General features: G+C 39.9%; 2 pseudogenes across 2 annotated transcripts in view; one reads left to right on the top strand and one right to left on the bottom strand.

The window, feature by feature from the left end:
- Window positions 1–21,145, top strand: part of LOC309816071 — a 52,837-nt pseudogene that overhangs the window by 18,044 nt on the left and 13,648 nt on the right. Inside the window, exons 2-4 of the transcript XR_014296142.1 lie at window positions 16,216–16,300; window positions 17,527–17,582; window positions 19,504–19,683. The product of XR_014296142.1 is annotated as an uncharacterized misc_RNA (transcript). The remainder of the gene's footprint in view (window positions 1–16,215; window positions 16,301–17,526; window positions 17,583–19,503; window positions 19,684–21,145) is intronic.
- LOC309795319 (non-histone chromosomal protein HMG-17-like) lies at window positions 5,662–6,045 on the bottom strand (annotated as a pseudogene). The gene has a single exon. The product of its transcript is annotated as a non-histone chromosomal protein HMG-17-like (transcript).

The following is a 21,145-nucleotide window of genomic DNA, read 5'->3' on the forward strand; positions in this document are numbered from 1 at the left end:
TGTTGTAATGACAAAACTCAGTGCAAAGATTAAAGAAAAAATGAGATGCAAATGAAAAGAAAGTTAATAAATGAGAAGATTTATCTGAAGAAATTATCTAGGGTATACTACAGAGAGACAAGGAACTAAAAATATGTAAGATAATTAAGAGATGGACACTAGGATGAGAGAGCCTGTCATATAACTAATTGTAATCCCAGAAGGACAGAATAGAATAAAGGAGAAGCAATCTTCTCCCCCAACATTTTATAAACATTTTAAACATACAGAAAAGTTGAAAGAATTGTGGAGTGAACACTCTTATCCACCAACTAAATTCTAGAATTAACATTTTGTTATATTTGCTATATCACTTATCTGTCCATTCTTTTACCCATCCATCAATGCATTCTCTTTTTTTTTGATGCTTTTTAGAGTAAGTTGTAGACCTCACCTCTAAAGATTTCAAGGCATTTCCATTAACTAGTGTTCAATACTGTTTTATAGTTCTTTTTTCCCACCTAGGTAAAATTTACATACAGTAAAATGCACAAGTCTTAAATGCATCATTCAGTGAGTTTTTACAAGTGCATATATGGGTATAACAAAAACTCCTATCAAAAAATAGAACATATCCATCACCCCAGAAAGTTCCCTCATGCCTCTTGTCAGTTAGTCAGTCCCTGCCCTTTACCTCCCACTGGTTACAAATGTTCTAAATGAGATGCAATATTTAAAGAAATAGTACTATGACTTTTGCAGAAAGGATGAAAAACAGGTACCTGGAGTTTTAAGAATCACAACATAACTGGACTTCCCTGGCAGCGCAGTCGTTAAGAATCCACCTGCCAATGCAGAGGACACGGGTTAGATCCCTGGTCCGGGAAGATCCCACATGCCACTGAGCAACTAAGCCCATGCACCACAAATACTGAGCCCGTGAGCCACAACTACTGAAGGCCACACGCCTGAAGCCTGTGCTCCACAACGAAGTGCCGCAACTAGAGAAAGTCCCCGTGCAGCAACGAAGACCCAATGCAGCCAAAAATAAATAAATAAATATTTGAAAAAGAACTAGAAAAAGTATCTTAAAAAAAAAAAAAGAATCACAACATAACCAAAGCAGGGTAAATAAAAAGAAATGCATAATGACACATAGTAAAAAAACTGAAGAACTCACAGGAAAAGATCATAAAAGCAGCCAAAGAGAAAGGACAGATCACTGGCAAAATAACAATTAAAATGATAATGGATTTCTCGTCAGCATCAATAGAAGCCAAAAGTTAATGGAATAATATCTTTCAAGAGCTGAAAGTGAGCTAGAATTGTGTACTCACCCAAAGTATTGTTCAAGAACAAGAGTAAAAAAGAAACATTTAAGTTAAATGAGAACTGGGAGTTCACCTCAGAGACCTGCATTAAAGGAACTCCTAAATGATATATGAGAAGCAGTATTTCAAACAGGTTAAGAATAAAGTCTGCTTGGTTTGAATCCCTGTTCTGCCATTTGCTAGTTGTGGGATATTAGACAAGTGAGTTAACATCTCAGTGCTTCAGTTTTCTCGTTTGTAAAATGTTGACAATAATATGTAGAGCTGATTCACTTTGCTGTAAAGCAGAAACTAACACACCATTGTAAAGCAATTATACTCCAATAAAGATGTTAAAAATAAATAAATAAATCAAATAAAATGTTGACAATATAGTATATACCTCATGGAATTGTTATGAGGATTAGATGAATTAGTAGAAAATAGAACTCAGGGACTTCCCTGGTGGCCCAGTGGATAAGACACCACGCGCCCAATGCAGGGGGCCTGGGTTTGATCCCTGGTCAGGGAACTAGATCCCACATGCATGCTGCAACTAAGAGTTCCCAGGCCACAATTAAGGAGCCCGTCTGCCGCAACTAAGACCCAGTGCGACCAAATAAATAAATAAATAAATATAGAAAAACATAATAATATCATAATCCAAATTAAAAAAATAAAATAGAACTTATAACAAAACCTGGCATAAAGTAAGTGATTTGTGAGAGCTTTTTAAAAAAATTTAAAAAGAAATTATCTTAGAAGAATGGTCTGAGGTGCAAGATAGAATGGTGAGTGAATCAAAAGGTAAACAAACTTGTCAACTAAACATTGTCTAAAAAAATGTCTGATTTGTGAGGTTTAAAAAAATGTACAGAACTAATACCTTGAATAACACTAGCATGTAGGCATTGAGAGGAGGAGTAGTCATTTTGTTTAGAAGACGGGTTAATATACTGTTTACATTTTGTTAAGTTAGAGGTACAAGAAAACTTCTAGGAAGTACAAATATAGTACGAATTCCAAATAAAGGGAGAAAATGGAATTTTAAAACTCTGAACAAAAGTTAATTTTTAAAAAAATACCTCCAAAAGGGTGAAAAAGTGGCTCAGAAAAAGCAAGGTAAACATAAACAAAAACGATGTTGAAATAAGTTCAATTACATCAAAAATCAAAATAAATATATATGTATTAAAACTACCAGTTAAAACATAGAAATTGAAATAAAAAGAAAAACCTAGCTAGATGCCATGTATAAAACACTCAGTTCCTCTGGGAATTGGTTCCAGGACTCCTGAGGATACCAAAATCCATAAATGCTCAGAGACCTTTTATAAAATGGGGTAGTATTTGCATATAACCTACACACATCCTCCCATATACTTTAAATCATCTCCAGATTATGTATAATACCTAATACAATGTAAATCCTATGTAAATAGTTGCTAGCACATGACAAATTCAAGTTTTGCTTTTTGGAAATTTCTGGAAATTTTTTCCCAAATACTTTCCATCTGAGATTGGTTGACTCCATGGTTGCAGAACCCTCAGATAGGGAGGGCTGACAGTATATATGGGGAAATGGCTTTTCAGGCAAAGGGAAAAGCAACTGCAAAGTCCTAGAGGCAAAAACAAGGTTCAAGGAATGCAAATATTTAAACTTTTTAAATCTGCTTAGAATCAATTTTTCCCCCATTTCGAGTGAAATATAGAACCCTTACCACAACATAGGCCCATTTATCCTCTCCCCTTTATGTTCTAGTTGTCATCAGTTACATCTACATGTGTCAAAACCCCCCAGACAATGTTGTAATTTTTGCCTTTAACGTCAAACATTTTAAGAATTCAAGAGGAGAATAGTCTACCATATTTATACAGGTATTTACCATTTCTGGCGCTCTTTCTTCATTCCTGACGTTCCAGTTTCCTTCTAGTATCATTTCTCTTCTGTCTAAAGAATTTCTTTTAGCAATTCTTTTAGAACAGACCTGCTGGCAGTGAGTTCTTTTATTTTTTCTTCATCTGAGAATGCCATTATTTCACCTTAATTTCTGAAAGATATTTTTACTGCATATACTATTACGTGTTGACCATTTTTTTCCTTCAGCACTTTAAAAATGTTGTGTCCCTTCCTCCCAGACTGCATGGTAACTCAAATTATTGTTATTCTGTAGGTAATATATTGCATTTCTCTGGCTGCTTTCAAGATTTTTTCTTTGTCTTTATTTTTCAGCATTTTGATGATGATGTGTCTGGGCACAGACTTCTTTATGTTCATTATTTTTGGACTTTGTTGAGCTTCTTGAATCTGTAGGTTTGTGTCTTTTGCCAAACTTGAGACTTTTCATTCATTATTTATTCAAAAAATTTTCAACACCTTTTGTTATTATCCCGCAAGTCCCTGAGATTCTATTCATTGTTTATCCAATTTTTTTCTCTGTTGTTCAGGTTGGATAATTTGTATTGATCTGTTTTCAATTTCACTGATACTTTTCTCTGTCATCTGCTCTGCTACTGAGACCATCCAATGAATTTTTATAATTTTGGCTACTATATTTTTCAATTCCAAACTAAACATATGTTTCTTCTTTATATTTTCTATTTCTTTGCTGATACTTTATATTTTTCCATTGGTTTCAAAAGTGCTTTTGAGGATATGGGGAGGGGGAAGGGTAAGCTGTGACAAAGCGAGAGAGAAGCATGGACATATATACACTACCAAACGTAAGGTAGATAGCTAGTGGGAAGCAGCCACATAGCACAGGGAGATCAGCTCAGTGCTTTGTGACCGCCTGGAGGGGTGGGATAGGGAGGGTGGGAGGGAGGGAGACACAAGAGGGAAGGGATATGGGAACAGATGTATATGTATAACTGATTCACTTTGTTATAAAGCAGAAACTAATTTTAAAAAGTGCTTTTGATTGCTTGTTAAGAGAATTTTTATAATAGCGTTGAGAACTTTGAAGGGCCTGGGATTTTACCTTACTTGCAAGTTAACAAGTTAGGCTGCCACAGTTTAATGGATAGTGGCAGAAGTTGTGAGTCTCCTGGGTCAGAGACAAAGGACAATTTATTACCTAGAGCAGTAGCAGGAAGTAGAATATCAGTATTTATGCCAGTTTCCTGAGCCCCAGGTCCCACCAAGTAATGCCAGGAGGACCAGGTGATACCTGCACATGCAGTGAGTTTCATTATAGGAGAGGAACTTTATGGGAAACTCCAATTTGTAATGAGGGACTAGCAAACCTATCCAACTGTGCCCTGGAGAGAGACATTATCTTTTTTATTCTAGACAGCAAACAAATCTGCCCTTGGCCCCAGAGGAAGACATTATCTCTGTCTTCCAAGGATGTTTGCTATACAAAAATCCCTGAAAAGATAGTACAGGAAAAAAGCTGTTAATGCCCTTGCCCAAAAGACATACAGAAATACAAGAGATCCATGGAGAATTGTCTCTCAACCAATAGCTGCTTCAAAGCCTTTGTCAGATAACTCCACTATCTGTGTTCTCTCAGCATTGACATCTCTTTTTCCCATGTGAATTGAGATTTTTCCTGGTTCTTTGTATGCTTAGTAATTTTGATTGTATCCTGGATATTTTGACTGTTCTGTTTTGTTTGTTTTTTTTTAACTGTATCCAGCTTTATTAAAGATACTTTTCATAAGCAATCATGGTATTTCAGGCAGGACATGGGCAGACAATCGTTAACAGTATACAACAACTTTCAAACTCCCTTTTTCAGTGGACTACCAAAATCTGAAAGCCACTATAAAACCCAATGAAGTCTTCCTGTGATGCTCTGAACAGGGAAAGTTTAGAGTGAGGGTTGACATTTCACATTTAGCATGTTGTTTTACAACTTTTCACAAGCTGACCCTGACTTTCAGGAAATGGAAATGAAAATGGCAGAAATATCAATCTGAAGGTCCACAACCTAAAAAGGGAACCGCTGCTCTTTTGAGGGATGCCATCTCAGTGGTCACACTGGAAAGTCCAGATTGCCTGACATACTGGTAACCAATTTTGAGGTGTCAGGTTCCAACAGGTCTCTGGGTTTAAGGGACTCAAGTCTAGGCTGAAGGTGGTGAGGGAGAAGAGGACGTAAAAACTAAATCTAGTTTTTCCACACCACGAGGTGTTTGTGCCAAAGTGGCTACTGTGTGTCAACATCAAGGAACCCCTCCTTCCTGGGAACCAAGAGGAAGTCTCTCAAAACCAGACGGGAAAGGTGTTCTTTATCCCATGTCAATCCAGCTTCAGAGACAATCTATTAGTGACATGTGCTCTTCCCCAAAAAAACAATAATGAAATTTTCTGTATGCTAACAACATAGCTTAAAAAAAAAAGTAAAACAAAATTCTGCATTTTTAGAAGACTTGATAGAAAACAGTATTTCAAACTGTTCAGTCAGCAGAAGCACACAGTTATCAAGAAGGCACACACTTCACTTGGCATCTCCTGCACCCTCAGCTTTCTGTGCCTGGTCTGTTTTGGCACCTCCGTTTTCTGCAGGGTTATTCCCATCCTTGTCTGTAGCAGCTCTCCCCTTTTTCCCTTTGGGTACCTTCTCTCCCTTCTTTGCAGGGGCCTTTTTAGGCTTGGGCTCTGGCTTTGGAGGAGCAGGTTTAGCAGATTACCTTGCAGATCTTCTCTGTGGTTCATCCTTCACCTTGGTTTTATCTCCTTTAGCATCCCCTTCAGCCTTTCTCTTGAGCATGGTGGCGACGGTGGCGGGACATGGGCGCTGGACACGGGGACGCAGTGGCGTGGCTTTGGCCAGTCCAGGGGTCGCTCTCACCTCTTCTTCACACTGCTCCAACTGTTCTGTTTTGAAACTCTGTGTATGTTTAAATTCTATTGAGAATGTTGATATTTTGGTTTTAGCAGGCAATCAGCCTGGGTAGGTTCAGGCAGTAATGTAATGGTATGCATCTCAAGGGAACTAGGATTTTGGAAGGAAGGGGAAAGGTTTGGATTTGGCAATGGAGAGCAAGCAGGACTCGAAGGATTTAAAACAAAACAAGACAAAACACCTACAACTTGAGAGTATTGCAAGGAAACAAGGAGACGGCCAGGTTTTTGGTTGGAGTAAGAAGATAAAGGGAAAGGTTAGAAGAGTTGTTAAGGGCAACAGGGGATTTGACTCATAACAGCACAATGAAAGAGTCAGGATAGATTAAGAGAAGTGTGAAGGTAGGCTAGATTAGAGCAAAGCATTATGGGGTTAAGAATCTATATGATGAGTTCAAAAAGAGTCATGCACCACAATGTTCACTGCAGCTCTATTTACAATAGCCAGGACATGGAAGCAACCTAAGCGTCCATCGACAGAGGAATGGATGAAGAAGATGTGGCACATATATAGAATGGAATATTACTCAGCCGTGAAAGAATGAAATTGAGTTCTTTGTAATGAGGTGGATGGACCTAGAGTCTGTCATACAGAGTGAAATAAGTCAGAAAGAGAAAAACAAACACCGTATGCTAACACATATATATGGAATCTAAAAAAATGGTTCCGATGAACCTAGAGGCAGGACAGGAATAAAGACGCAGACGTAGAGAATGGACTTGAGGACACGGGGAGGGGGAAGGGTAAGCTGGGACGAAGTGAGAGAGTGGCATGGACATATATACACTACCAAATGTAAAATAGGTAGCTAGTGGGAAGCATCGCGTAGCACAGGGAGATCAGCTCGGTGCTTTGTGACCACCTAGAGGGGCGGGAGAGGGAGGGTGGGAGGGAGACGCAAGAGGGAGGGGATATGGGGATATATGTATACATACAGCTGATTCACTTGGTTGTGTTGTGGCTGGAAGGACTTGTGGAGCCATTCTTTAAATCCAGAACACTGAAAACCCTCAAAGCGTCCTTTATAGACTAAATCTTTGGTGTTGCTACCACTGGACAGGCAATCTTCCAGGAGCATGGAAATCCTGCTGTGGGTGGGAAGTGTATAATGATATATATATACTTACTGGGGAAACCCAAGAAAAACAACATCATTTTAGGTCTCTCCTCAAACTTCAACTTATCAGAGGGGCCTTATTTGAACATGTTAACTGAAGTAGTATTTTTTGTGGTCCCTTTCCATCCTTTTACTATGCTTCCCCCACCTTCTTAGCACTTATCACCACCTGTCATATATTTATTTGTTTAGTATTTCTTCTCAGTAGAATGTAAAGATCTTGAGAACAGATTTTTTTTTTACTGCTTATTTCCAGGACCCAGAATAGTGCCTGAATATTTACAGAATGAATGAATGGATAGATAAGAATATTAGACCCATTAAGTGAGTTCAGTATCATGGCCAATTACAAAATCAATAATCCTAAAATTAATAGTGTTCCTATGTACCAGCAAAAGCTGTCAGAAGAATATTTTAAAAGATAATATTTATTAACAGCAACAAAAAAATATAAAATATCCAGAAGTAAACTAAATAATATGGAAATTTTACTGACAGAATTGAATGAATAGTGAAGTGTACCATATTGCTGTAATGATGAAATTTATTGTAATGATGAAACTTCCCCCCAAATTAACCTATAAATTTAACACAGTATCAATCAAAATCCCAGCAAACTTTTTAGGGGAGACAGAGGGGCAAAATTTGATTAAAAGATTTAAAATTTCATCAGGAAGAATAAAGGCTTTAGATAGTCAATTAAATTCTGAAGGAAGGCACTGATAAGGGACCTTGCTCTACCAGACACAAAAGCAAAAAATATAGGCAAAGACAAATTTGTGGTATGTATCAAAGCCTTAAAAAAAGAAGGTGCATAGCCCAGGCATTCCACTTCTGGAAATTTTTCCAGTCAGTGTTTGCTAAGTAGAGGATGGTTCAATTAAACAAATACCTGTGGAATACCATGGAGCTTTTAAGAATGACGGTGTAGAACTACATTAATTGCTATGGAAGGTGTTCACCATATATTTTTGTGTTAAAAAAACTGATTACAAAACAATACATCTGTTATCCTAATTTCTTATAAAATTGAAAAATAATAATTTATATATATATATATATATATATATATATACATATATATATATATGTGAAGAAATAACCTGGATGGAAGGTTATACATGAAAATTTTAATGGTAGTTCCTTGGGAATAAGGATTACAAATGATTAAAGTTTTTTGTTGATTTTTTGAATTTGTATACTGAAAAAATTAGGAAGTTTCCCCCAAAATGGGATGGCAGTTAAACTCTTCACTACTGCCACCTGGTGGCTACCACTGAAAGATATCATTTCTTTTCTATCACCTTAAGAAACAACACACATAACATCATAACTATAAAGTTGTAAAGAAATCTGCAGTATCACCTAGTTCTAGCCATCATTTTATGGCTGAGAAGATGCAAAAACGTTTAATCCATTTGTCTAGAGTCACACTGTTAGTGAAACTTATTAATAGTAACAAACTCTTGTTGAGCCCTTTCGCTAAGTACTTTATATAGACTGTCTCATTTTATTCTCATAGGAACATATGACGTAGTTCCTATTTTTACTCTCATTTATCCCTATTTAACAAATGAGGATCCTGAGGCTCACAGAAAATGACCTACCCGAGGTTGTGCACTCAGGGTAGAGCAGGCATTCTGAGGTCCACAACCCTTTCCTGAACCTCCGCTACGGCGCCATCTTAGTCTCTGAATTGCCCTTGCCCTTTCAATTATATCCCACTGCCTCTTCCTTCAGTGCTTTTGGTGAAAACTCTTAAATATGCCCAGTGTTATGTTCCTCCAGGTTGAAAAGAGAGTATAAACATTTATGGAGAGAAATATAAAGAAACAAAGTAGTTTTACCCCCAGCTCCTTTTAAGAATTTTGTCCAGATGGAAACAGACTTACTTTGAATTGTTCCAGTGTCCAGATCCTAAGGAATCTTAGAGACTTGGGACCATGGGTAGGCTTCCCTGGGTTCCCTGCTCCAGTTTTCCGCATGCTATGTTCTCCCCTTAAGTTTTCATTTACCAGAGCTGAAGAGTTACTATCACTATATGCAGTTGTTCATGTACTTCTTCCCCTCTCTCTTCTAGCCCTTGCCCAAATTCTTAGGGAGAATAGTCTCTAGCTCTGGATCTATCTTCATACATCAAAAACCAATGGCATAAGTGCTAATAAATGCAAAAATTGTACTAGGGATAAATCTTTTGAAAGTGAAATTAGAAATGGGAAATAACTAGTGCGATTAGCCTCTGTAGCCCTTGAGAACCTAAAAAGTCTTTCAGAATTGTTCCCAAAATGAATACATACCTTTGAACTATCATCTAGTTAAAGCTGACTTTTCTTAAGTACAAGTTTGCTTCAAAATAAATTAAATCTTTTCATTTGTACTAGTGCTGTAAAAGTGTTATTTTTCTAAGCTAGCAAAAAGAACTTAGTTGTTAGATAGTCTTGAGTTAAAATTCATGTATAAGCTTTGGCTTGTGTAAATTATTAAATTTAACTTAAACTACAATTTTTTCTTACCTCTAAAATTAAGGATAATAATATCACCAAAGGTGGTGGAGAGGATTCAATGAGATGACACATGAAAATGACATACAGGCATCTAGCAGATAACACACTTCCCTCCCTTCTCCCTGTGTTATATACTTATCTCATCCAAACGTTCTTCATACACCTGGGCTAGGGTTTCTTAGAAGGAATCAGTTCTACCTCAGCCAGTCTGAGGTGTTTGAGACTCTACTTTTTTTCTTTCACATCTCAGCTTCAGTCTGTCAGTAAGTCCTGTGGGCATCACTTTCAGGATAGATGCTCAATTCGACTTTTTTTTTTTTTTTAACCCCTCCACAGCTATCATGCCTGTCCAAGCCACCATCTGACTGGTGCAGTAACTTCCTAACTGGACTCCCTACTTCCTTTCTTGCTCCCTACCATCTATTCTGCACATGCAGCCAAATTATTTGTTCACAAATTATGTCATTTCTCTATTCAAAACCTTCCAAGAGGTCCCCATCACTCTTAGACTAAAAACCTAAAGTCTTCACCAAAGACTACTAAACCTCTGTGACCGGAACCCTGCCTACCATTCTCATACCTCTCTCCTATCTTGCTCTGCTGCAGCTGCACTGGCCTCCTTACTTTTTTAAAAACAATTGAAGTAGAATTGACTTACAATATTATATTAGTTTCAGGGGGCCTCCTTGCTATTATTCTTTGCTGCTGCCAACCATATTCCTGCCTCAGGACGTGTATATCTGTTGTTCTCTCTGCCTGGAATGCCCCTCCTAGATCTTTAATGCCTTGCCTTTTCATTGCCTACCTCAGAGAGGCTGAACCTAGGCACCCCATTTAAACAGATACCCTTCCAAAACTCTCTCCTTAAGCTTCTTTATTTTTTCTCGTAACGTCTACCAACTACCTTGGCATTGAAAAATACATACATACATATATATTTCTCCATCTTCTCACTTGAAATGTAAGTTCTGTGGAGATGGAGACTTTGTTTTATTCTCTTTGTATCACTAGCATCTAGAACAGTGCCTGGTATGTGCCAGGCGTTCAAAAATATTTGTTAAAAAAATATATTTGTGGAATGAATAAAAAAACTTTTAGCTTCCTGCCATCAAGTCAGCAAACTTGCCTCCTTCTATAGCCATCCTTTCCCTTCTTCCTCCTTTAAGTACAAGAGATGTTTTTCTTCTTGTCTGAGGTTAATGTCTCACCTATGCTGCCTCCTCAATGACCTTGACTTAGCCTTTACATTCACCTCTCCCGCCTGCAGAATTCTCTTTCTAGCAGGCACAAGTCTCTCCCATCTTAAATAAAAATCAAAAGAAAATCCTCTGTCTGCATCTTATATCACCTGCCAATTTCTCCTGCTCTTCACAGCCAAACTTCTTGAAATATTTCTTTACCCTCTTTGCATTCCTCACCTCTCCATTCATTCTGGTTTCTCAAACTCCTTAGAAACAGCTCACTCCTGCTTTAATAGTTCTCTTCCCTGAGGTTTTCCAAGACATTATTCTCTTAATGTTTTCTCCTACTTCCCTGACTGCTACTCTTCCTGTCCCTCCCTAAAATTTTGTGTATCTGAGTTCTGATCAGGGTTCTCCTTATTTTACAGATTCTCCCTTGGCAATCTTACCTATGCCCATAGTTTCTGTTACCACCCAAATCTGTATGCCCAGCCCTCATCTCCATCTACTAGGCTCACAATTTATATGACCTACTGCCTACTTGATCCCCACTTGGATTTCCACAAGCACCTCAAAATAGAGATGTCATCTTCCCTCTCCTAACTTGTCTCTCCTTCGGTGTTACTTATTTTAGTGAATGGCACCATCATCCACCAGTTGTTTGTGGAAGCTACCCTTGGTTTCTCTTCTCCTTCAAAGCCCCTCACCCCCACCCAGCCAATCAGTAGGGTCCCATTAATTCTACTATATTGGGTCAAACTGTTGCCCCACCCCTACCCCCCGAAAGATATACCCAGGTCCTAACTCCTGGCGCCTTTGAATGTGACCCTTATTTGGAAACAGGATCTTTGCAGGTTAAGGATCTTGAGATGAGAGCCTCCTGGATTTCGGATGGGCCCCAAATCCAATGTCTGGTGTTCTTATGAGAGAAAGGAGAGGAAGAGGGAGAGGCAGATCTGAGATGCAGGCACGGGGGAGGGGGCCATGGGAAGACCCCTGTGAAGATGGAGGGAGGTTCTGGAGCTATGCTGCTACAGGAACAACAAGGATTGCCAACCCTGTGGACGCCGTGATTTCAGACTTCTGGCCTCCAAAAGTGTGAAAGAATGAATTTCTGTTGTTTTATTCCCGAAGTTTGTAGTAATTTGTTATGGTAGTCCTAGGAAACTAATACATCTACCTTCTAAATATCTTGAAATCCATCCACATTTTCCCATCATCATTGTCCCCATCTAGTTCAGACCGTGATTACAACAGTCTTCTGCCTTGTCTCCCTGCTGCTAGTCTCAGCCCATCTTTCTAAAATGCATGGAATTTACTTCACTACTGACAATCTGTGAGTGGTTTGCCAGTGACTCCTGGATTAAGTCTAAATGCCTGGTCCAGGACTTAAGAGTTTGGCTTCTGCGTACTTGGGTAGCCTTATTTCTCATCTCTCTTCACCCTCACCCTTAATTCTATGCTCCAGACTTAGTAATAATTTCTTTTTATTTTTTGGCTATGCCGCATGGCATGTGGGACTTTAGTTCCCTGACCAGGGATGGAACCTATGTCCCCTGCAGTGGAAGCGTGGAGTCTTACCCACTGGACAGCCAGAGAAGTCCCGTAGTAATAAGTTCTGATATTTATGGGATACCTACTTTGTGCCAGACACTATTCTAAGAGCTAGATCTCACAACGACCCTATAAGATAGGAAACAGGCTTCTTTCAATGTCTCTGCCTCTGGGACATTGCTCGTGCTGTTCTTGCCTAAAGTGCCCTCACTTTGTCTTCCCTTGCTCTTTGTCCCCTCCTCATAATTTACACCCACAATTTAGGTCTCAGCTTATTCAGCACTTCCTCCATGAAGCAGTCCTTGATATTCCTAATCTGGGTTACGTGTCCCACCCCTACCGTCCATATTCCTATCACACCCTGTACTTCCCCATCATGATATAAAACATTATAACTGTCTATTTACTGGTGTCTTGTCGGTTCAGGCTGCTATAACAAAACATCAAAGACTGGGTAACTCAAAAACAACAGAAATTTATGTCTAACAATTCTGGAGGCTGAAAGTCTAATATCAGGGTGCCAGCATGGTCAGGTGAGGACCCTCTTTCGGGCTGCAGACTTCCCACTGTGTCCTCACATGGTGGAAGGGGTAAGCAAGCTCTCTCTGGGGCCTCTTTTATAAGGGCACCAATCCCATTCACAAGTGCTCTCCCCTCACTCATGACCCAGTCACCTCCCAAATGTCTCACTTCCTCGCACCATCACCTGGGGGGCTAGGATTTCAACATAAGCATTTTGGGGGAACACAAGCATTCAGATCATCCAATAGGCCTACAGCTCACACTGTATTTTATGTTTCCTGCGGAAAGAGGCTGTTCCTTTCTCTTGCCATTGTAACCCCAACCCCAGGATCTAGCACAGTGCCTGGCACATAAGAGATACTCAACATATTTGAGTAAATCAAAGAAACTTGGGGCGTCCCTGGTAGCGCAGTGGTTGAGAGTCCGCCTGCCGATGCAGGGGACACGGGTTCGTGCCCCGGTCCGGGAAGATCCCACATGCCGTGGAGCGGCTGGGCCCATGAGCCATGGCCGCTGAGCCTGCGCGTCCGGAGCCTGTGCTCCGCATCAGGAGAGGCCACAAGAGAGGTCCGTGTACCGCAAAAAAAAAAAAAAAAAGAACCTTGCATAAAGGCTGTTAGTACCATATGTCTCTACTGACATAGAGTAGGAAAAAATGCACCCCTAGACCTAGATGTCAGTCCCCTCCCTCAGAATTCTGATGCCTCGTAAGCCTTTGCTCGGGCCCATTCTGAAACATCTTTTCATAAGAATTTCCTGAGACACACAAGGCCAGTTACTTCTCACTTTCCCAATCACACTCAGCACTTCGTCAAATACAAGGCTCTCCAGGATGCTATCCTCTCCCATTCCGCTCTGCAATCCTCCCAAACCCTTCCTCTTCTGGCTCTGTCCTCTACCCTGTGTCCTCTGGAACGCCTGCCTATTCAAAACAAACTCACCTATAGTCTCATCCTTATAACAAAATACTCCTTCCACCTCCTGGCCTTAAGCAGAAACCTGGTTTCCCTTTAGGAAACGACTCTACTACCATCTGGGGCGGAGATTGTTAATTTGTCTCACCCTCATGCAGAAGCCTCTTCTTTCAGAATTATATTTTTCAACCATCTACCTCTCTACTCCTGCTGTTTACTGCCATCTACTAACTTCCTAGTTATTCTTTTCTCTAGTTTATGGTCTTTATCTCCATGTGAGTCCCACTGTCATCTGGGATCATTTGCTTGTCCATTTGGACAGCCCTATCTTGTATTTCCTTGAACGCTCTCAATCTGATGACCTTTAACACACTACACTTGATCTATTCCGTGACTGCACTTAGGTTTGTCGCCAGGAATGGCTCTACCTCTTAAATCCTAAATTTCAGTATCTCCATTCCTTTAGCACATTTTCTTACAAAGTCCTGTCCTGCCACTTCATTTCTTAATCAGCCTGGATGCATGGCTCAGCTTTTCATGATCCAGCTTTTCACAAACATCCTCACTACCTTGTACCTTTGTTTACCTGGCTCAGATGCAGCCTGGGAACAATATAAGCATTTACTTTTCATCCCTATACCCAGGCTTCTGAGTACTTGTCTGGGCTAGAACTCTTTTGGTTGGTTGTGATGAAAATCAATTCAAAATAGTTTAGAGAAAAGGAGAGTTTAATGGAGCTACCAGAGTAGCTCATGTAAGCAAACCACAGGAAGGTCAAGAGTACAACTGGGGCTCCAAGACAGCTGGAACTAGAGACTCCTGCTGCTGGGATTCACTCTGTCTTTTCTGCTTCTCTCAATATACTGGTTTTCTCCACATGACAAGAAATAGTCTCAAGCATCATATCCTATGGTTCCTAGAAAGTTACTTTTTCCTCTTATTATAGTTCAGAAAATCCCAAGGGAGGGCTCTGACCTAGCTTAGATCAGGTGTTCACTCATGGACCAATCACTTATAACTAGACAAGGTACTTGAGTCAGTAGCCTCCATTAGAACTAGATGACAGAATCAAGGAAGGAACAGTTTTCCCACGAGGAGAGAGTAGCAGACACACAGAACAATAGATGGCTGCCTCAGAACTCCTAGAGATCGATTAACTGATGCCACTGTAAACTTATAATAGCAACTTTAGAAGGACTCTCAGAACTGTCCAGAAAGTCTACTTGTCCTTAAGGACTTTGTTGAATCTCCCTCTGTTCCTACGGTTCTTCAAAATAGAATTGTGAGTTCTTCCGTAATCATACTGGATTAATCTTTCAGAGCCCTGGCATGTAGTACATCTGGCCCTTGAAGTTTTAACTCAGTTATCAAATTTGACCATTTCTAAGCAATGGCTATTGCATAACAGAAGAATTAGGGTTGTCTAAAAGGATTTGAAAACAATAGTGAAAGTGCTTATTTTGAAAAGATCCTATGACCATGTATTGCTTGAAAATTTTCACTGGACCTAACCCATGGCCTCTGAATTTCTCTCACAACTACGACATTCAAAACGAGAAAAATAAGTGACACCTCTACCTTGCAGAATATACAGAAACACCATGTATGCTGCTGATACTACTACTTAGCAAGTGCTGGGTTTCCTCTAGGTTATATAATCCACAGCTCATGGCATACAGTAACTGCAAGTAGTAATGGGGTCTTATCAATTAAATGCCTGGTTTAGAGCAGTACCTACACTACTGATTTAATCTCGGTCCATGGTATGCTTGGTTTTTTGGCAAATGCTAAAAAGCATTAGCTTTTTCTTTTATAATTTACCTAATTCCTAACCTCACATGAACTGTTAGACTTCACAGGTGCTAAGCTCCAGCAGTAAGGTTCCTATAGCCCCAAGTGCAAGTTGAAATGACAAGCAATCTCTTTTGAGCACCTTCTGGTTTCTTCTTCTGGCTCACTGGGCCATCTTTTAACCTATGACTGGTTTAAAGTGGATTGGTCATCCTGTATGATGACCTTTCTCATGGTAAGTTAATACATTTAAGCTCGCAGTCTAATTTATTCAGCGGTTTACATAAACTGATCTCTCAGAGCTTTATTACCAGTGGATAAACTTTTAAAACAGAGTTCCTAAACCTGTGTTTAGCTGCCAATCAGGCCCAACCCTGCTGTCTACCATTATATGCCACTACTTAAGCAATCCACTAGCTGGTCATATGCAAACTCATAACCACTACAGGTCATATGGAAATAATTTTTTTTTTTGGTCTGTCTTTTGCAGGTTGATTTTGATGATGAAAATCGTCCAACTTTTGCTAATCAAGTTAGGGGCATATATAATGTCTTCACAATTATTGCATTTCCAGGTGAGATAAAATTCATCCACTTAGTAAATACCCAGTGAGCATTTCCTTTGTGCACGGCTTTACGGCTGGGGTAGTGAGGGACATAACAAAGTAAAATCCATGGTCCCAGGTCCCAATCCAGTTTGGGGGAAAAGATCTCTATAAATAAAAATGTCAAATAATCAAGAACTAAATAAGTTTGAGCTGACACAAATATCAGATGTTCTGATATGAGCAGAAAGGACAGTAAAGCTGAATTTCCAGGAGGGGAGCATCACTGTGGGTTAAAATGGTCAGGGATGCATCACAGAGAAAGTGGGAAATATGCTGTGCTTGGAAAGGCATAGCAATTGCATGGCGAATTCCATGCTGGAAGAATGGAACAAGGAAAAGCTTCAGTTTTAAAGCTTGGTGTGTGAGTCAGTTTGGCTGGGAGTTTTGACCAGGGCAGTTGTGGAAAATCAGACTGCAAAGGTAAGAGGAAGCTAGACTATGCTTGCTGTCAATAACAGGTGTTGTATGCAACTATGAAGAATCATCTTATGTTGGATGAATTTCTTTTTTCATCTTAGATGTCCCTGCCGTATCAAAAGTGCCCATTCTAACGCTTAGACCACAAGCCTGGAACATGGTGGAATATAGTATCATGGCAACAATTCACTATTTTTAATGTTGGTGAGGAATGTTGTATAAAGCTCACATGGCTCCAAATGTATTTTAAGTGTTCAATGGATGCTCCCTTTGGAATATTAGCAGTATTCTCAAGCAGGCTAATAATGGAACTACTTACGACTTTCCAGCTTATTGGTAGATATATTCACTCATGCAACAATTTACTGAGTACCAACTAGGTACCAGGCATTTAGTCTACATTTTGAGGGATTTAAAGATGAATAAACATGATTTCTGCCCTTAAAGAGTTTGTAATAGTATAAAAATAAGATAGATACTCAAAAAAGTTTAATACTACATATAAAGATGAATAAAAGAAAGATGGAATGTGCTATGAAAGATCAGAGAAGGAAGAAATTCAACTCAGCTGAGAAAAACCTTAAAGAATGGGCAGAATTTGCTCAGTTGGTAATTGAGGAAAGAACATTTCAGCAAGAGTGAGAAGTATGAAAAAAGACTTGGCATGGGAAAGCATTAGGAATGTTTGCAGAACTGTGAATAACCTAGTTGTTAACTTGTTTGTTCATAGATTAATGGACAGCAGAGTTCCAGTTTTTTAATTATGATGCGATGACACCTGGGAAAGACACTGTACAACAATGCAAGTGGCCCTTTCTTTTTTCTTTCAAAGGTAATATTTTCAGTAAGCTGCCCGTGTGGTCCTCTTGGCCACACAATTAGTAAAGCTAACCCTGAGATTTTCATGAGCAACAATGAAAGAGCACAAAAGACACAATATTAATGTAGATTCATGTCAGACTCTTTTAGTCAGAAAGGTTCATTTAAATGTTTAAAAAAATAGAAGTCCCAAGGCTTCATGATAATTTCTTCTTCTAACAGGAGAAAGCTCAAAGTTGTTTTTTCCAAAGCATCTCTAGGGGGATATTACTCAACACTAAAAAGGAATTAACCATTGATACATGCAACAACACAGATGATTCACAAAATAATTATGCTGAGTGAAAGAAACCAGATTAAAAAAGTAAATACTGTATGATGATCTCTTTTATATAAAAGTCTAGAAAATGCAAACTAATTTATAGATAAAGAAAGCTGAGGCTGGGGGCTGAGAAGGGTAGCAGGGAAGGATGACAGAAGGCCCTGAGAAAACCTTCTGGGGTAATGGATATATGTTTATTACTTTGTGGTGATGATTTCATGGGTGTGTACATGTGTCAGTTGTACATTTTAAATATGAGGAGTTTACTGTTTACTGTATGTAAACTATACCTCAATAAAACTGTTTTTAAAAGACACACTTCCATTTGAGGACCACCAACCTCATCTTTATACCATTTTTTTTTTTTTTTTTTTGCGGTACGTGGGCCTCTCACTGTTGTGGCCGCTCCAGTTGCAGAGCACAGGCTCCGGACGCACAGGCTCAGCGACCATGGCTCACAGGCCCAGCCGCTCCGCGGCATGTGGGATCTTCCCGGACCGGGGCACGAACCCGCGTCCCCTGCATCGGCAGGCGGACTCTCAACGATTGCACCACCAGGGAAGCCCCTTTATACCATTTTATGTCAAATCTGAGTAAAAGATTAGTGTAACATTTTAATGAGATCTGTGTGTGTTTTAATTTCTGAACCAGATAAGATAATCATGATGAAAAAGACAAAAGCACTTATATGATTAGGTATAAACTATTACAGTTAAATGATGAAGTATAATGGTCCATGATATTTTATTTCTGTAGCCTGAAATTGCTCAACTTTATTAGGGAATAAATCCTAATGAATATTTAAATTCAGAATATAAGTAGATAATGGAATAAACAGTCCTGTTACTACCTCATGCAATAATGTAAAAACAGACCATTCATTGACAGAGAAAATTTAACTTTAATCAACTTCTCCACTTAGAGGTAGAAACAACATTGCCATCTAGTTGTTGAATACTGAGTATATTGTTGAAATATTCTTGACAGTGTTCAATTTCTCTTTTATGTAGCTACTCAAGGAACATACAGAAGGCCCCAACCAATTAAATTACCTTCCTAAGGGTGTGACTGTGACTGCCATAGTGTGGTTATACTGCCACCGTGTAAGTACAAGGCAGGTGACCGCGTATTCTCTGACTCCTTCATGCTCAAGGCTCTTCTGTGTGACACACCGCCCCCCCCCCAAGCAAAACAAACAACTTGATTCTTGCCCTGAGGAGATTAGTCTAGTTAGGGAAACAAACAACTAGGCATTTCAGTACAATGCAGTGGGCAGAAGTACAGGCATACCCTGTTTCACCTCGCTTTGCTTTATTGCTGTCTGCAGAAATTATGTTTACAAATTGAAGGCTTGTGGCAACCCTGCATCTAGCGAGCTAGTCTGTCGGCACCATTTTTTCGACAGCATTTGCTCACTTCATGTCTGTGTCACATTTTGGCAATTCTCCCAATATTTCAAACTTTTTCATTATTATTATATTTGTTATGCTGATCTGTGATGCGTGATCTTTGACGTTACTATTGCAAAAAGATTATGACTTGATGAAGGCTCAGATAATGGTTAGCATATTTTAGCAATAAAGTATTTTATTTGTTTTTTTTTTTTTTGCAGTACGCGGGCCTCTCACTGTTGTGGCCTCTCCCGTTGCGGAGCACAGGCTCCGGACACGCAGGCTCAGCGGCCATGGCTCACGGGCCCAGCCGCTCCGTGGCATGTGGGATCCTCCCGGACCGGGACACGAACCCATATCCCCTACCTCGGCAGGCGGACTCTCAACCACTGCACCACCAGGGAAGCCCGCAATAAAGTTTTTTTTTTTTTTTTAATATTTATTTATTTATTTGGTTGCGCTGGGTCTTAGTTGAGGCTCGAGGGCTCCTTAGCTGCAGCATGCGAACTTTTAGTTGCGGCATGCATGTGGGACCTAGTTCCCTGACCAGGGATTGAACCCGGACACCCTACATTGAGAGTGCAGAGTCTTAACCACTGCGCCACCAGGGAAGTCCCCGCAATAAAGTATTTTAAAGTTAAGATATATATTGTTTTTTTAGACATAATGCTATTTATTGTACACTTAATAGACTTCAGTATAATGTAAACATAACTATTATATGCACTGGGAAGCCAAAAAATGTGTGTGACTTGCTTTATTGTGATACTTTTTTTTTTTTTTTGCGGTACGCGGGCCTCTCACCGTTGTGGCCTCTCCCGTCGTGGAGCACAGGCTCCGGACGCGCAGGCCCAGCGGCCATGGCTCATGGGCCCAGCCGCTCCGCGGCATATGGGATCCTCCCAGACCGGGGCACGGACCCGTATCCCCTGCATCGGCAGGCGGACTCTCAACCACTGAGCCACCAGGGAGGCCCTATTGTGATACTTTATTGCGGTGGTCTGGAAGTGGACCTGCAGTAGCTCTGAGGTGTGCCCAAACAGAAACTGTGTTAGCTCAAAAGAGCACCAGGGGGCAGTTGGGGGTTTAGGGACCACAGGTGGGAAGAAGATTATCTAAAATGACAGCAATGAGTAAGAGAAGAAAAGTGATGAAATACTGAGGTTTAGAGAGGTCAGGAAGATGAGACTGCAGTGGCCTGTAAACTATTTTATTCTAGAAGCAACAGGAAGCTGTTGAAGGATTCTAAGCCAAGGAATTAGATTTGTAATTTAGAAATAATATTCTGGCTGCAGTATGGAGAATAGATTAGTTTAAGCAAGATACGATGATACTAATGAATGAAGAAAACTAATGATGAAAACAGACGTGCACACAGAATGGAAGGAAGATGAGCAGAGAAAACTGAGAAGGGTACTCCCTGCCTTCTCACTCCACCTCAGGCTGGCAGGACTCACTGTTGCTCCCTTGGGTCCCCACTCTTTTTCACCTATGCATCTATCAAGGCACCCCTCATTTGTCATTGAATATATTTATCTTTGTTTCTCCTTCTACTAAGCTGTAAGGATCTTACAGGCAAGAATCATGTCATATTCATCACTGAATTCCCAGAACCTAGCACAGTGCCTGGCAGATAGTCTTCAGTAAGACATTATATGAGTCCATGCTTTTTCCACTATATCCTACTCCCTCCAAAAGACTGGTGAGTGAAATCTTTCTCAAAAGCAGGAAAAAAGGGATTACATCTGATGTAAAGCACAGATAATGACCCTTATACTAAAGAGGGTGCAGTCCATAGAGAAAGTCCTTGGGTTCTGTCCTCTGGGATGTCTGCTGCATGCCTGCCAGAGTGTGGCAAATCCA

The sequence above is a fragment of the Mesoplodon mirus genome, assembly GCF_964341445.2.
Source record: "Mesoplodon mirus genome assembly, chromosome: 2".
NCBI lineage: Eukaryota > Metazoa > Chordata > Mammalia > Artiodactyla > Ziphiidae > Mesoplodon > Mesoplodon mirus.